General features: G+C 45.6%; 2 pseudogenes; both read left to right on the top strand.

Annotated features, from left to right (window-relative positions):
* Window positions 1-745: 745 nt before the first annotated feature.
* LOC137904023 (phospholipid phosphatase-related protein type 4-like) lies at window positions 746-2,574 on the top strand (annotated as a pseudogene).
* A 3,408-nt stretch (window positions 2,575-5,982) lies between these two features.
* LOC137904022 (phospholipid phosphatase-related protein type 4-like) lies at window positions 5,983-7,811 on the top strand (annotated as a pseudogene).
* Window positions 7,812-16,443: the final 8,632 nt, after the last annotated feature.

The raw sequence follows: 16,443 nt of genomic DNA, 5'->3' as shown, positions 1-16,443 counted from the left end.
AGTGATCCAGAATCCAGGATCTCTTCTGGATCAGCACCAGAAATGTATCTTTTGTTCCTGGAAACATTCCCAACATTTCCTCAAAATTGTATCAAGACAGACAGATAAACACCAGCAAAAACAAATGTGTGTGTGTGTGTAATATATATGCACTGCATATATATTACACACACACACTACTATGGTCTATAGTACATCAATTTTAATGTAAAATGTTTTGTTACTCATGAGCAATAAAGCTTCATATCGAACATGAATGATCCAATATTGGACTCGGATTTGCATGATTGCTTCTATATATTGTTCTATAAATCATTAGATTTTACAGCAATGATGATTCTGTGAATCGGTTCATATTATTTGTGTATTTCAGAATATTATAAATTATATTTAAATGTATTTTTCCAAGCACATAATGTTACCGGATTACACACTACATCTAAAAACAGTTGGATGTCGTAGGCCTGTCATGGTTGACAAGACGCGTGGACATTGGGGACAGTTCCTTTGGATTGGCATAGTGGGGTGGTGGCCCCTCTTTATAAGAAGAGGGACCGGAGGGTGTGCTCCAAATATAGGGGGGGGTCACACTCCTCAGCTTCCCCGGTAAGGTCTATTCAGGGGTACTGGAGAGGAGGGGCCGTCGGATAGTCGAACCTCGGATTCAGGAGGAGCAATGTGGTTTTTGTCTGGGCCATGGAACTGTGGACCAGCTCTACACCCTCGGCAGGGTCCGTGAGGGTGCATGGGAGTTTGCCCAACCATCCGTGTCCCTCGGGGAGTCCAGTGGGGGGTTATCCGGGAGTATGTGGTTTTGGACACCCTGATATGGGCCGTCCGCTCCCTATATGACCGGTGCCAGAGCTTGGTCCGCATTGCCGGCAGTAAGTCGGACCTATTTCCAGTGCGGGTTGGACTCCGTCAGGGCTGCCCTTTGTCACCGATTCTGTTCATTACTTTTATGGACAGAATTTCTAGGTGCAGCCGGGGCGTTGAGGGGGTTCGGTTTGGTGACCTCAGGATTGGGTCGCTGCTTTTTGCAGACGACGCATTGCCGGACACCCTGGCTTAACCGCCTCCCACTCTGAGGTCCTCCTTCACATTGGTCGTCAACATCAGAGGATTGACGAAAGTCTAAAGCTCTCCGGCGCCGCCGTTGAAGTGATCTCCCCCTACAGCCCTCCAAACAAAGCTGCCATGGTGACCTGTAGCCACACCCTTCCTCGGGTCCACACTCCCCAGGCTATGGCTGCGTTTGAGAAAGCAGCCAGACATCATGCTGTAACCCTTCACCATGCCTCCATGGACAGCAGTCGCTCAAAACAGCTTCTTTCTCAATGGAAAAGTAAGAACAACAACCATAAATGTTCCCTTCAGGTCCCAGATGCCTTCTCCTCTTCTGTGGACTCATCATCTGGCCAGTCCTCCCAGCATCCATACCAGCATGGCAGCATGGATCTCCAACCAACAGCTATGGGCCTGAACGGAGGGTTTGAAGCAAATAGGTGTATGTCTACTCTAGCCACAGGTACCAGTGCCACCCTGCCTAGTAACTGTAGTGGCATCACTGGAGGGGCCAGAATATCCATGCAATCTAGACCTGGGTCGTCCCAATTGGTTCACATACCAGAGGAAGCTCATGAGAATTACAACACCGCCTCCCCAAAAAGGAGGGCAGGTCGAGGAAAAGATGGGATATTGACATTAACTAGCACAGCTCAGGCTAATTGGCAAAGGGCTGCAGAGAAGAGCACAGTCTGCTTGAGTCATGATAAAGGGCCAAACAGCCAGCCAAGAAGCATGCAAGGGATGGCTCTACCCAAGCACCAAGACCAGCTGAAGATGCAATCCAAGAGTCTAGATGACAGCACTACTGGCTGCAGTACCGGTGGCCGATCTGCCCACTACAAGGCACTGATGGATCTAGACCCGACTTGCGCAACAGGGCCCAGCTCACTAGGTAGTACCTCAGGCAGTATCTCAGGTAGCACTGGCGCAATTGTCCGAGTAGAAGCCCATCCTGAAAACAAAAGGCCACTTATCCAAGCTCCATCAACAGATGGAAGTGGATCGTGGAGGTGGCGCTCTGTTGATCATGGCAGTGGAGTTGGTGGAGGTGCACAGATGAGTGGACCTGGAGGAGTGGGTGGGAGTGTCAGGCAGTCTTTTGAACTCAGTAACCTAAGTCGAGACTCAGAAAGTGCTAACTCTGTACATGAATGGTCCATTGAGAGCAACCATGCCAATCAAATTGTTACCACTTCTGCAACCGTTAATACCCCACCCACAGCTATTGCCCACACCCAGAACACCAGCCCATCAGAGCATAGGCTCCCGACCCAGGGTCCCTGTACCATAAGGGTCACTCCAGGGGATGGCAGTGGTTCTGTATCTGGAGAACGAAGTGGCGCGACCCCTTCCGAAAGCACCTCAGCCACTTCCTCCAGTCATGAATTCACGCTGACGAGAACAGGCAATAATATCGTTCTGATTCCAGAAAGAGCCAACTGCCCTGCTAATGCCTGAGACATCTTCTACAAGGGCACTTCAATCATTCCTCTATTTAAGGACTAGACTAATGTCGACTTCTGGGAGGCTGCATTTTCAGAGAATCTGTGACAACATGCAGGGAATTATGACATGTTCTGATTCTGATTGTGAATGTCATAATTCCCTGCTTTTTTCTATAACACCTAAAATAACTAATGTTTTAAGCATGAAACTTTGATATATGTTTGCAAAAAGTCACAAACTTGTGTGTGTAGTAGAAATGATCATCATACCTTGGTGGAAACCTAGTATATTGTTCCAGTGCTTTGTGGGATCTTTTTTAAATATTTCTCTATGTTTTGGAATTAATTCATCACAAAATTAAAAAAGCAAGTAGCACAGCAACGTTCAACTGCAGGAGAAGCATCAGATACAGCAACACATGTGTACCACAGCTGTAAAACAAGTGTTTACTTACTGTCACTATCAATATATGGGTTTAAAGGGGTGCTAAACTAGACCAAAATCTTTTTAACATTTTCGGCAAAATGAAAAAGATAAAGATTGATTATTTAACAAATAGTTATTGTAATACAAATACTTTACAACTATTACTTTATTATTTGACAGCAATGTGTTTTGTGACTCCACTGAATACTATTGTGAACCATAATTGGACTTAGGATTCCTTCTGTTCAATCAACTATGCTGTGACTTGCACTGAACTATGTTTGAACTGTAGCTTGTATACTGTGAACCCTGACCTTATCTTTATCATGTATTTGGGTTTCAATGTCAAGAAAGCAGCAATTATTCTACTCGTTTTTAACCATAGGATAATTATGGTGATTTCCAAAACCTACTGCAATACTTACCCTGCCAAATAGTATGGTTTGCTTTTAGTCTGGGACTCTGTGCACATCAGGGTATTCAATGGTAGGTAACAGGAAATGTAATGTGACTCCTCCCCTTTGACCTCAAAAGAAACTATTGCATTTTCTATTTATGTGAGAAAAGAACTCAGCAATGAGCAAGAACCCAACCAGAATACCTTTATGTCTGGACCAATCACTATGCACTGCTGTCACTCAGCTCTCTCTCCTGCTGTGTGGCAGCATTGAGCTTCGTTTTGCACAAGCGCCCAGCAGTCTGTAGCATTTGTGTTTATCCTAATAGAAATACTTCAGAAAAACACACATTCCACTGTATTTTGTTTTGTTGCTTTGTTCACTTTCGGTCATTCTTATCAACAAGAGAACAATATAGATAATATTTCTTGAAAAAAAACATATATATATATATATATATATTACTACCGCTCAAAGGTTTGGGTCACCCAGGTCTTTTCCATCGCTTCTCTGAGCAGCTAAACTGTGTTCAGCTGTGCCAACATGATTGCAGAGTTTTCTACTCATCATTAGCCTTCTGATGCAAGGATAAACACATGGTACCATCAGAACCCTGTAGCGATGCTGCTGGAGACGGACCTCTAGACACCGACGTAGATGTTGCAGCTGGAATAGTCGTTTACCACGCTAGCAATGTAGAGAGAGTATTTCTGATTAGTTTAAAGTTATCATAGAAAAAAACTGATTTTCTTTCAAAAATAAGGACATTTGTCAGTGACCCCAAACTTTTGAACGGTACTACATATATATTACGGGTGCAACAATACACAATATTCACGGTTCGGTTCGATACTTCTTCGATAGAAAAAAAAGAGGCATTTCCATGCCTTTTTTAACTGAAATTACCAACATTTGTTTCAACTCAAAAGTACAGGAGACATAATAGATCCAATATTCAGCCAAAATGAAACTTTAGCTTGATCCAAATATACGACTGGTCCTCAGTTATTCCTCGTTTCGTGTTCCAAGGCGAGACTTCAGTCCCTCCAAGCCAGGACTCAGTCCGGTGGTCTGTGATACAGTTCTACCTGCTGGGGCAAGATGGTATCCATTCCGCCGGTCCTCCCCGGATCGATCCCTGAGCTGGTTGCCCAGGTCCTCGATTCGAACCACCACACGGTCCCCCAGAGCACCGAAGAGCACTTTTATATCCATGGTCAATTTATCCAGAACTTTGAAAGCCGCCGTCTTGGAGACTTTCCGGTACACCAGGGCAACTCCCGTCCCAATTTGCAGATGCCCCGCCCCCACAAATAAGCCAAACAGCCAAATATCTTCCACATCCTCCACAGAGAGGACCGAGAGACAGACCACTCTCCATTTCTCCCAGGGATCCATGTGTAGTCTGCTGCGTGGGCCCCGTCTGGACAGGTGGGCCCCCCCGGAGTCCCATGCTTGAGTGAAAAAATGTGATCAATCGCACTAAGAAACAAGTTAATCAATTCCATGATTTAGTAGACCAGAGCTCAGCACGCAGCGGGTCCTGGAAAGCAGACAGACGAGACGAGACAAAGAATGCAAGCAGGGATGAAAGGAGCAGAGAGAGGAAAAACATCTGCTCTCATCGAAGACCGGAAGAAGAAGATAGAACTAGGGAATACGGGACGACACGTAGAACGGGAGAACCTGAAAACACTGAGGAACCAGAGAGGTATAAGTAAATGGGAAATCCGGATAGCGACATTATCCGGAGCCGATCCGGATGAAATTGGGTGGTGAGCTAGAGACCACAGCCCTACAAGACTGTGTCATAATCCATAAATATCAGTCAATAATCAACAGAGATATTGAGGAGCACAATCTGAAGCTCCATTGACTACAATGTTAATGAATATTTCAAAGTGATCCAGAATCCAGGATCTCTTCTGGATCAGCACCAGAAATGTATCTTTTGTTCCTGGAAACATTCCCAACATTTCCTCAAAATTGTATCAAGACAGACAGATAAACACCAGCAAAAACAAATGTGTGTGTGTGTGTAATATATATGCACTGCATATATATTACACACACACACTACTATGGTCTATAGTACATCAATTTTAATGTAAAATGTTTTGTTACTCATGAGCAATAAAGCTTCATATCGAACATGAATGATCCAATATTGGACTCGGATTTGCATGATTGCTTCTATATATTGTTCTATAAATCATTAGATTTTACAGCAATGATGATTCTGTGAATCGGTTCATATTATTTGTGTATTTCAGAATATTATAAATTATATTTAAATGTATTTTTCCAAGCACATAATGTTACCGGATTACACACTACATCTAAAAACAGTTGGATGTCGTAGGCCTGTCATGGTTGACAAGACGCGTGGACATTGGGGACAGTTCCTTTGGATTGGCATAGTGGGGTGGTGGCCCCTCTTTATAAGAAGAGGGACCGGAGGGTGTGCTCCAAATATAGGGGGGGTCACACTCCTCAGCTTCCCCGGTAAGGTCTATTCAGGGGTACTGGAGAGGAGGGGCCGTCGGATAGTCGAACCTCGGATTCAGGAGGAGCAATGTGGTTTTTGTCTGGGCCATGGAACTGTGGACCAGCTCTACACCCTCGGCAGGGTCCGTGAGGGTGCATGGGAGTTTGCCCAACCATCCGTGTCCCTCGGGGAGTCCAGTGGGGGGTTATCCGGGAGTATGTGGTTTTGGACACCCTGATATGGGCCGTCCGCTCCCTATATGACCGGTGCCAGAGCTTGGTCCGCATTGCCGGCAGTAAGTCGGACCTATTTCCAGTGCGGGTTGGACTCCGTCAGGGCTGCCCTTTGTCACCGATTCTGTTCATTACTTTTATGGACAGAATTTCTAGGTGCAGCCGGGGCGTTGAGGGGGTTCGGTTTGGTGACCTCAGGATTGGGTCGCTGCTTTTTGCAGACGACGCATTGCCGGACACCCTGGCTTAACCGCCTCCCACTCTGAGGTCCTCCTTCACATTGGTCGTCAACATCAGAGGATTGACGAAAGTCTAAAGCTCTCCGGCGCCGCCGTTGAAGTGATCTCCCCCTACAGCCCTCCAAACAAAGCTGCCATGGTGACCTGTAGCCACACCCTTCCTCGGGTCCACACTCCCCAGGCTATGGCTGCGTTTGAGAAAGCAGCCAGACATCATGCTGTAACCCTTCACCATGCCTCCATGGACAGCAGTCGCTCAAAACAGCTTCTTTCTCAATGGAAAAGTAAGAACAACAACCATAAATGTTCCCTTCAGGTCCCAGATGCCTTCTCCTCTTCTGTGGACTCATCATCTGGCCAGTCCTCCCAGCATCCATACCAGCATGGCAGCATGGATCTCCAACCAACAGCTATGGGCCTGAACGGAGGGTTTGAAGCAAATAGGTGTATGTCTACTCTAGCCACAGGTACCAGTGCCACCCTGCCTAGTAACTGTAGTGGCATCACTGGAGGGGCCAGAATATCCATGCAATCTAGACCTGGGTCGTCCCAATTGGTTCACATACCAGAGGAAGCTCATGAGAATTACAACACCGCCTCCCCAAAAAGGAGGGCAGGTCGAGGAAAAGATGGGATATTGACATTAACTAGCACAGCTCAGGCTAATTGGCAAAGGGCTGCAGAGAAGAGCACAGTCTGCTTGAGTCATGATAAAGGGCCAAACAGCCAGCCAAGAAGCATGCAAGGGATGGCTCTACCCAAGCACCAAGACCAGCTGAAGATGCAATCCAAGAGTCTAGATGACAGCACTACTGGCTGCAGTACCGGTGGCCGATCTGCCCACTACAAGGCACTGATGGATCTAGACCCGACTTGCGCAACAGGGCCCAGCTCACTAGGTAGTACCTCAGGCAGTATCTCAGGTAGCACTGGCGCAATTGTCCGAGTAGAAGCCCATCCTGAAAACAAAAGGCCACTTATCCAAGCTCCATCAACAGATGGAAGTGGATCGTGGAGGTGGCGCTCTGTTGATCATGGCAGTGGAGTTGGTGGAGGTGCACAGATGAGTGGACCTGGAGGAGTGGGTGGGAGTGTCAGGCAGTCTTTTGAACTCAGTAACCTAAGTCGAGACTCAGAAAGTGCTAACTCTGTACATGAATGGTCCATTGAGAGCAACCATGCCAATCAAATTGTTACCACTTCTGCAACCGTTAATACCCCACCCACAGCTATTGCCCACACCCAGAACACCAGCCCATCAGAGCATAGGCTCCCGACCCAGGGTCCCTGTACCATAAGGGTCACTCCAGGGGATGGCAGTGGTTCTGTATCTGGAGAACGAAGTGGCGCGACCCCTTCCGAAAGCACCTCAGCCACTTCCTCCAGTCATGAATTCACGCTGACGAGAACAGGCAATAATATCGTTCTGATTCCAGAAAGAGCCAACTGCCCTGCTAATGCCTGAGACATCTTCTACAAGGGCACTTCAATCATTCCTCTATTTAAGGACTAGACTAATGTCGACTTCTGGGAGGCTGCATTTTCAGAGAATCTGTGACAACATGCAGGGAATTATGACATGTTCTGATTCTGATTGTGAATGTCATAATTCCCTGCTTTTTTCTATAACACCTAAAATAACTAATGTTTTAAGCATGAAACTTTGATATATGTTTGCAAAAAGTCACAAACTTGTGTGTGTAGTAGAAATGATCATCATACCTTGGTGGAAACCTAGTATATTGTTCCAGTGCTTTGTGGGATCTTTTTTAAATATTTCTCTATGTTTTGGAATTAATTCATCACAAAATTAAAAAAGCAAGTAGCACAGCAACGTTCAACTGCAGGAGAAGCATCAGATACAGCAACACATGTGTACCACAGCTGTAAAACAAGTGTTTACTTACTGTCACTATCAATATATGGGTTTAAAGGGGTGCTAAACTAGACCAAAATCTTTTTAACATTTTCGGCAAAATGAAAAAGATAAAGATTGATTATTTAACAAATAGTTATTGTAATACAAATACTTTACAACTATTACTTTATTATTTGACAGCAATGTGTTTTGTGACTCCACTGAATACTATTGTGAACCATAAGTGGACTTAGGATTCCTTCTGTTCAATCAACTATGCTGTGACTTGCACTGAACTATGTTTGAACTGTAGCTTGTATACTGTGAACCCTGACCTTATCTTTATCATGTATTTGGGTTTCAATGTCAAGAAAGCAGCAATGATTCTACTCGTTTTTAACCATAGGATAATTATGGTGATTTCCAAAACCTACTGCAATACTTACCCTGCCAAATAGTATGGTTTGCTTTTAGTCTGGGACTCTGTGCACATCAGGGTATTCAATGGTAGGTAACAGGAAATGTAATGTGACTCCTCCCCTTTGACCTCAAAAGAAACTATTGCATTTTCTATTTATGTGAGAAAAGAACTCAGCAATGAGCAAGAACCCAACCAGAATACCTTTATGTCTGGACCAATCACTATGCACTGCTGTCACTCAGCTCTCTCTCCTGCTGTGTGGCAGCATTGAGCTTCGTTTTGCACAAGCGCCCAGCAGTCTGTAGCATTTGTGTTTATCCTAATAGAAATACTTCAGAAAAACACACATTCCACTGTATTTTGTTTTGTTGCTTTGTTCACTTTCGGTCATTCTTATCAACAAGAGAACAATATAGATAATATTTCTTGAAAAAAAACATATATATATATATATATATATTACTACCGCTCAAAGGTTTGGGTCACCCAGGTCTTTTCCATCGCTTCTCTGAGCAGCTAAACTGTGTTCAGCTGTGCCAACATGATTGCAGAGTTTTCTACTCATCATTAGCCTTCTGATGCAAGGATAAACACATGGTACCATCAGAACCCTGTAGCGATGCTGCTGGAGACGGACCTCTAGACACCGACGTAGATGTTGCAGCTGGAATAGTCGTTTACCACGCTAGCAATGTAGAGAGAGTATTTCTGATTAGTTTAAAGTTATCATAGAAAAAAACTGATTTTCTTTCAAAAATAAGGACATTTGTCAGTGACCCCAAACTTTTGAACGGTACTACATATATATTACGGGTGCAACAATACACAATATTCACGGTTCGGTTCGATACTTCTTCGATAGAAAAAAAAGAGGCATTTCCATGCCTTTTTTAACTGAAATTACCAACATTTGTTTCAACTCAAAAGTACAGGAGACATAATAGATCCAATATTCAGCCAAAATGAAACTTTAGCTTGATCCAAATATACGACTGGTCCTCAGTTATTCCTCGTTTCGTGTTCCAAGGCGAGACTTCAGTCCCTCCAAGCCAGGACTCAGTCCGGTGGTCTGTGATACAGTTCTACCTGCTGGGGCAAGATGGTATCCATTCCGCCGGTCCTCCCCGGATCGATCCCTGAGCTGGTTGCCCAGGTCCTCGATTCGAACCACCACACGGTCCCCCAGAGCACCGAAGAGCACTTTTAGATCCATGGTCAATTTATCCAGAACTTTGAAAGCCGCCGTCTTGGAGTCTTTCCGGTACACCAGGGCAACTCCCGTCCCAATTTGCAGATGCCCCGCCCCCACAAATAAGCCAAACAGCCAAATATCTTCCACATCCTCCACAGAGAGGACCGAGAGACAGACCACTCTCCATTTCTCCCAGGGATCCATGTGTAGTCTGCTGCGTGGGCCCCGTCTGGACAGGTGGGCCCCCCCGGAGTCCCATGCTTGAGTGAAAAAATGTGATCAATCGCACTAAGAAACAAGTTAATCAATTCCATGATTTAGTAGACCAGAGCTCAGCACGCAGCGGGTCCTGGAAAGCAGACAGACGAGACGAGACAAAGAATGCAAGCAGGGATGAAAGGAGCAGAGAGAGGAAAAACATCTGCTCTCATCGAAGACCGGAAGAAGAAGATAGAACTAGGGAATACGGGACGACACGTAGAACGGGAGAACCTGAAAACACTGAGGAACCAGAGAGGTATAAGTAAATGGGAAATCCGGATAGCGACATTATCCGGAGCCGATCCGGATGAAATTGGGTGGTGAGCTAGAGACCACAGCCCTACAAGACTGTGTCATAATCCATAAATATCAGTCAATAATCAACAGAGATATTGAGGAGCACAATCTGAAGCTCCATTGACTACAATGTTAATGAATATTTCAAAGTGATCCAGAATCCAGGATCTCTTCTGGATCAGCACCAGAAATGTATCTTTTGTTCCTGGAAACATTCCCAACATTTCCTCAAAATTGTATCAAGACAGACAGATAAACACCAGCAAAAACAAATGTGTGTGTGTGTGTAATATATATGCACTGCATATATATTACACACACACACTACTATGGTCTATAGTACATCAATTTTAATGTAAAATGTTTTGTTACTCATGAGCAATAAAGCTTCATATCGAACATGAATGATCCAATATTGGACTCGGATTTGCATGATTGCTTCTATATATTGTTCTATAAATCATTAGATTTTACAGCAATGATGATTCTGTGAATCGGTTCATATTATTTGTGTATTTCAGAATATTATAAATTATATTTAAATGTATTTTTCCAAGCACATAATGTTACCGGATTACACACTACATCTAAAAACAGTTGGATGTCGTAGGCCTGTCATGGTTGACAAGACGCGTGGACATTGGGGACAGTTCCTTTGGATTGGCATAGTGGGGTGGTGGCCCCTCTTTATAAGAAGAGGGACCGGAGGGTGTGCTCCAAATATAGGGGGGGTCACACTCCTCAGCTTCCCCGGTAAGGTCTATTCAGGGGTACTGGAGAGGAGGGGCCGTCGGATAGTCGAACCTCGGATTCAGGAGGAGCAATGTGGTTTTTGTCTGGGCCATGGAACTGTGGACCAGCTCTACACCCTCGGCAGGGTCCGTGAGGGTGCATGGGAGTTTGCCCAACCATCCGTGTCCCTCGGGGAGTCCAGTGGGGGGTTATCCGGGAGTATGTGGTTTTGGACACCCTGATATGGGCCGTCCGCTCCCTATATGACCGGTGCCAGAGCTTGGTCCGCATTGCCGGCAGTAAGTCGGACCTATTTCCAGTGCGGGTTGGACTCCGTCAGGGCTGCCCTTTGTCACCGATTCTGTTCATTACTTTTATGGACAGAATTTCTAGGTGCAGCCGGGGCGTTGAGGGGGTTCGGTTTGGTGACCTCAGGATTGGGTCGCTGCTTTTTGCAGACGACGCATTGCCGGACACCCTGGCTTAACCGCCTCCCACTCTGAGGTCCTCCTTCACATTGGTCGTCAACATCAGAGGATTGACGAAAGTCTAAAGCTCTCCGGCGCCGCCGTTGAAGTGATCTCCCCCTACAGCCCTCCAAACAAAGCTGCCATGGTGACCTGTAGCCACACCCTTCCTCGGGTCCACACTCCCCAGGCTATGGCTGCGTTTGAGAAAGCAGCCAGACATCATGCTGTAACCCTTCACCATGCCTCCATGGACAGCAGTCGCTCAAAACAGCTTCTTTCTCAATGGAAAAGTAAGAACAACAACCATAAATGTTCCCTTCAGGTCCCAGATGCCTTCTCCTCTTCTGTGGACTCATCGTCTGGCCAGTCCTCCCAGCATCCATACCAGCATGGCAGCATGGATCTCCAACCAACAGCTATGGGCCTGAACGGAGGGTTTGAAGCAAATAGGTGTATGTCTACTCTAGCCACAGGTACCAGTGCCACCCTGCCTAGTAACTGTAGTGGCAACACTGGAGGGGCCAGAATATCCATGCAATCTAGACCTGGGTCGTCCCAATTGGTTCACATACCAGAGGAAGCTCATGAGAATTACAACACCGCCTCCCCAAAAAGGAGGGCAGGTCGACATTAACTAGCACAGCTCAGGCTAATTGGCAAAGGGCTGCAGAGAAGAGCACAGTCTGCTTGAGTCATGATAAAGGGCCAAACAGCCAGCCAAGAAGCATGCAAGGGATGGCTCTATCCAAGCACCAAGACCAGCTGATGATGCACTCCAAGAGTCTAGATGACAGCACTACTGGCTGCAGTACCGGTGGCCGATCTGCCCACTACAAGGCACTGATGGATCTAGACCCGACTTGCGCAACAGGGCAATGCAAAAATGTTTGCTAACAGTGTTACTCGTCAGCCAGCGAGGTTCTGCATCTGCCCAGTGTCGCTCGGGATCGGAGGTGTGATCTTTTGAGTGCGAGGGTTACTCACACGTTGCACCGGACACCGTTGTTAGTTGTGGTAGCACCTGCAGTGGGTGGCGTGCATCCCAGTTGCTCCTTCGGCGACCTTTTCAGCCGTGTGGGTCATCAGCTGAACTCGGAAGGAATCCCGCCACCATTGGTGTTCCCAGGACTCGTCGGGTGTTCTTTACCCGCACAAAGTCTCTGGGTCCGATGTTCGGGCAGGTGCATCTGCTGCTGCTGCTGCTGCTAGACGACACGACCTCTCTTTGGTCTCTCAGTACCTGCGTCAGATTTATCATGCAGTATTGGGTCAGTGCATCATCACACAGTGTGTTTGGCCATAGGAACCAGTCCAGTGTCCGGAGGTCGTCCAACCAACACCTCACTTGTTGACGACAGATTATGCTGTGGGTTAGGGTTAGAAGGTAAACATTTAATCCAGGATAATTCCAACATAACTTCGTTCATCTGGCTTTCAGAGTGTGGGGTTGTTTCATTCTGCAGCGCCACCAGAGTGCGTCTGGTAACTGCAGTGTGTCTTCATTTCCAACTTGAGTCTGTCACTGAGTTCTGAAAGTATTTTGTTAGCAACACACGAATCATTATTGAACCATTGTCAGAGAAAATCATCTTCTCCATCGCTGAAGCACTTTGTTTCTTTGTGCTTCAACCAACTTCGAAAGCAAGGTGAGCGTTCCACCAAGTCCATCATCAGATGCTGACCACGTCTCTGAGGTAGACGAGCAAGTTAATGGAAAAGTCAATGGAAAAGTCATTGGACGCGTCCGTCCAACATTATGTCATGCAATCAAAATTAAACACACATCAAAATCATATTTTTGTGTATATATATTTTTTTGGAACCAATGAGCCTGAGAATAGCAACATCTCCTCCCCTTTGACACATGGTCAAACCCATGAGTCAACTGAATCTCCTCTCTGTGCAACAGTAAAAGTAATCAATTATGCACTTGTGAAATTGAGAAAGGAGGAACAAACAGGAAATAATAAACATCAAACAAAGACGGTGCTTTGAGATCCTTCAGAATGGGAGACGCCATTCACTCGTCAGGGGCGGACCAATCGTCCTCAAGGGCGCCCAGCGCGGGCCCCCAAATCCAGATTTCTTGCCAGTGAAGAAAGTTTTGACAAATACAGGTTGCTGAGGAGTCAGGCATACACAATTAAAAACAATCAATGGTCTCTTTAAGGAATGCAGATTCAAAGGCTTCATCTCTGCTCAGGAACATAAGCTGTAGAATGCAATAAATGTGATGTCACTACATCATGAGTTGATGAAACCTGCTGTTTCATCGAGTCCAAAAAAATCCCCATTGTTATGCAGTGATCAGTTATACATGTACATCATGGCGCATGCGCAGAATGGCAACGCCATTGGAATCACAAAAGAAGAGTCATTTCAAGGAAGGCGTCATGAAATCTTGACCAAGCAAAAATTATCAGAACATAAAGAAGAAATCAAAAACTCTGTGATAATCTAAAACATGTATCCTCAATAGTCTGTGTCCCTTTAACAGGCCTAGATAGAGGCTTGTGTGTCACAGCATCAGAATCAATTACACATAAAACATGAATCCCATTCATCAATAACTGAACAATAGGATGCTGTTCATAAGCTTTGTGTTTTAACGTGTATTGCTGCTGTCTGAGCTCATATCTCCTCGTATCATTAAGTTTAAACATCAGTTGAGCTGTGTGTGTGTTTGTGTTTGCATCTCACGTGAACCGGAGGGCGATCCGTCAGTCAGTCAATCCGAGCCAGCCACAGAGAAGGAGCGACCCCCGCCCCCTCATCCACGACACCGCTGTTGATCACCCCTCCTCTGGTCTCGGTCCCTCAGTGGTTCCGGTCACTCCCTCATCCAGCGTCCCCTCTGTTCACAATTGAAGCATCCGCCTGGTCATCGTTCCTCCACAGGATGAGAGCATGTTCTCTTTCTCATTCGTGACGATGTCTCCCACGGGACGTCCTCTCACGGGAGGCACGCTGCCTTGAGACATCGAGCGTTGCATGCTCTTTGGAGGAAAGTCTTTTTCTTCTTCTTTCTTCTTCTTAGCATGTTTGACGTGGTGCATTCAATCGGTCAGTCTGTTGTTAGCCCCACATATCATGCTCGAGTGAGCAGTGTGGGCTGGTGGGGGGCACTGGACCCTCAGTGGAGTGCACCCTGAGGTGGACGGGGACCTCTAGTCTGATGGTGATGGTGATTGATGTCTTCTGAACGTGGGCGGTGGGAGGAGGCACCCAACCCTCAGTGGCTGGAACAGAGTGACCCGCGGGGGCCAAACTCCAGCACAGTGGAGCAGTTTGTGGAGCAAAGGAAAACAATTAGTCCCTGCATATTGTATTATATCATATTACATCAATCAAATTGAACCTCTGAGCTTAGCATGCTATCATCTTTTGTAACATAGACCTGAGACATGTTAAAGCGAAGGAAGCAACCAGTAGGAGAATAGCACTCATAACACTCACAGGAGTAATGGCTTCCAACAGAATACTATTTTTTTTTTTTTATTATAATGATTAAAGGCACAAAGACATCTGTGCCACTATCCCTCCTCTTGAGGCGTGGCAACGCCCACGGCTCAATATTGCTGCCCATATATAGACAGATTTAGGCAGACGTGACTGTCCTATTTGATGATGCCATTGCTATCAATGACCTGGTAAGTTTATGTACCTTTTTTAAAAGAAAAATTAGATTTATTTTTCCTATCTGTCCTTCTACTTGTTCTTTCCTACCTAGACATGCTGAATCGTGTGTTTTTCTTTACTTGGCGCCCTGCAGTAATGCGCCCAGTGTCCTATCTCACACCTTCCTTCCACCCCCTCCTCTGATAAGGTCTACGTCTGTCTCGCCAAAACACTTCCTCTTTACCATCAAAAACATATCATTAGACTTCTCGTTATTTGTTTCACGCTACTCTCTCTTCATGTTTTGCCCGTGTAATAAATCCAGACAGAGTTAAGTTTAGCAAGGTGACAGAATGCTTCATCAGCCAGTGGCTGATTTCTGTGTTAAAGGTTCTGTTTTTGAGATGGAGCTCATTCTTTAATTGTTGCCGGTACGGACCGGCCTCATTATTAACATCATAAAGGGCACTGTTCTAGTCCTGCTCTGAAGTCATCAATAACTTCATCAGACTTTGGCTTTGTTTGTCCTATTTTACTGTAGTTAGCTCTTTGTCTAAACACCTCTCTCTCTTGCATTTAGTCTGGGTTTGACTTTGGTTACGTGGGCGGACAACAACGGTGGGGCGCTACTTTGTTATTTATGCCCCTCCCGAGTGGAGGTGCAGATGGGTAAATTCCTCTTTTCTAATTTTGGTTTAGTAGAAAGGTTATTTATTCTTCAGCGTTTACTTATTCTATCTTAAATACCTTTCCTGCTATATAGAATTCCACACGTGACGTAACTCAGAGAGAATCCCCCTAATGGGGCGAAGTGCAACTCCCGAGATGCAATCTTCTAGAGCAAACCTTTGTTTGCTCCGGCTTCTCGCTCGGCGTCCTAACACAGAGTTGCATATCGTTTTAGACCCTCCAGTCTGGTCACCACTAACCTTCATGAATGAGTTCACAAAGTCTTCCCCAGTGACGGTCTTGCGTTGACACCGTGAGGTTCCAGACCGTCCAGCCGTGCAGCGATCCCATGAGGACTCAGGCTGTTTTACTGTTACAACTTTGACTCATTCCGTTCATCCACATGAAACATTTATTCACAGACACGTACATACAGGGTTTTAAGTCTAGACTTTAACAACAAGCAGATCTGTACTTTATTTTTATTCAGCAACAACAAATTTGTATGCTTTATTTTATTCTAAATTTAATGACGTCAAGCAGATCTGTACTTTATTTTTATCTTATATATATATATATATATTATAGTGCTGCACAATAGTACCGGTTGGGAAACGTCGCCGTTTC

This window comes from Brachionichthys hirsutus, chromosome 14 (assembly GCF_040956055.1).
Source record: "Brachionichthys hirsutus isolate HB-005 chromosome 14, CSIRO-AGI_Bhir_v1, whole genome shotgun sequence".
NCBI classification, from domain to species: domain Eukaryota; kingdom Metazoa; phylum Chordata; class Actinopteri; order Lophiiformes; family Brachionichthyidae; genus Brachionichthys; species Brachionichthys hirsutus.
This window is presented reverse-complemented; position numbering and strand designations above follow the sequence as displayed.